This window comes from Wasmannia auropunctata, unplaced genomic scaffold (genome assembly GCF_000956235.1).
Source record: "Wasmannia auropunctata unplaced genomic scaffold, wasmannia.A_1.0 LD336053.1, whole genome shotgun sequence".
Lineage (NCBI taxonomy): Eukaryota > Metazoa > Arthropoda > Insecta > Hymenoptera > Formicidae > Wasmannia > Wasmannia auropunctata.
In genome coordinates this window covers 628,022-629,556 of record NW_012026837.1, presented here as the reverse complement: position 1 = coordinate 629,556, position 1,535 = coordinate 628,022, and positions in this window count along the sequence as shown.

Below are 1,535 nucleotides of genomic sequence, written 5' to 3'. Positions count from 1 at the left end.
TGTGTGTGTGTGTGTGTGTGTGTGTGTGTGGGTATGTGTACGATTAAAGTTAAATGAAATGAATATTATTTCACCTGCGTCGACGAATAGCTAAAGAAATTCGTTAGATCTCGTTAGATTTTATTATATAAATCTACGCACGCCGATCGAAGCTATATACTGCGAAGCCGACGATCTGCTACAGAACACGTTATAGGTAAGTACTACAAAATTTTACGTAAGTCCACTTTCCTCAGCTTACGACATCACTCTCATTCAGTTGTACTCAGAATCTCCCACTTAGGGTGTTTCTGATGCACTTACAATCTGAACAATCACATCGTGACCTCGGTTAGTTTCTAAGTTGCGAATAATATTACGTATTGTTTGTCTACTTTCATCAATCAAATTGACACTTAAACTACCTACACATAATGCTTTTAATCGAATTTAACATTAAACGTTCAAATAACGGACAAGTTAGCTGAGCAGTAAAAATATGCACAAATCTGGCTTACAATGGAGAGATGTTATCTACACAACATATATAATACTACAAAATATTCCAATTACTATTATTATTATTATTATTATTATTATTATTATTATTATTAGATATATATAAATACATTATTGCATTATAATTAATTGTACAGGTTCCTCACCGTTTTTGTCTTCAATTAATTACGTGGTTGCCTTCCAAAATAAGTTTTGTAAATCGGATAAAGGATTAAACAGAATTGATATAAATTAATTACATCTCTTTTTATAGAAGCAAAATCAATATTTCTTCATTGGTCACATAAAGTAAAATTAAAATAACACAAAGAACGTAATTTGATTTTATTTAGTAATCATCGGCTCGTATGAGATCGCATCTATTACGTCTCCTTTTCTGCAATTACAAACTTGTGAACCACAACCTGAAATTTACGAGTGACTGCGCGTTTATTCTTTTCCCTTGCTTTCTCCATTCTCCATTCGACTTATTCTCTGTGCTGTTGCGTTCATCGTTGCGCATCATTGTCCTGAACATTGTTCATCCTGCTCGCTCTACTGTCGCGATGCGCTGCGCCGCGTCACGCAATGCACCCCTTCGTATAGGGGTGAAACGGATCGATTGCTGGGCTGCATCGTGTCTCCTCGACAACGCGACGCAACGCGGAACATTTTCCGCTTTGACACGCCCGGCATCGTCGTCGTTGTCAATCGACCGGCGCGGATAGACAGCCGATTGATGATTGTGCATTACGTGGATACAAAATTCATTTCGGCGACGTCTTCTACCAAGCTGCTCGCGTCCTCGCGAGGTGGTTGAACGTCACGGTCGCGACGGCGGCAACGGCAGTAGTAACGATGGCGATAGCGGTGGCGGCAGCGGCGGCGGCATCGGCGGCGGCGGCGGTGGCGGTGGCGGTGGCAGTGGCGGCGGCGGTGGCGATGGCGGTGGCGGTGGCGGTGGCGGCGGTGGCGGCGGCGGTGGTGGCGGCGACGGCGGCGGCGGCGGCGGCGGCGGCGGCGGCGGCGGAGACGGCGGCGACGGCGACGGTGAAGGC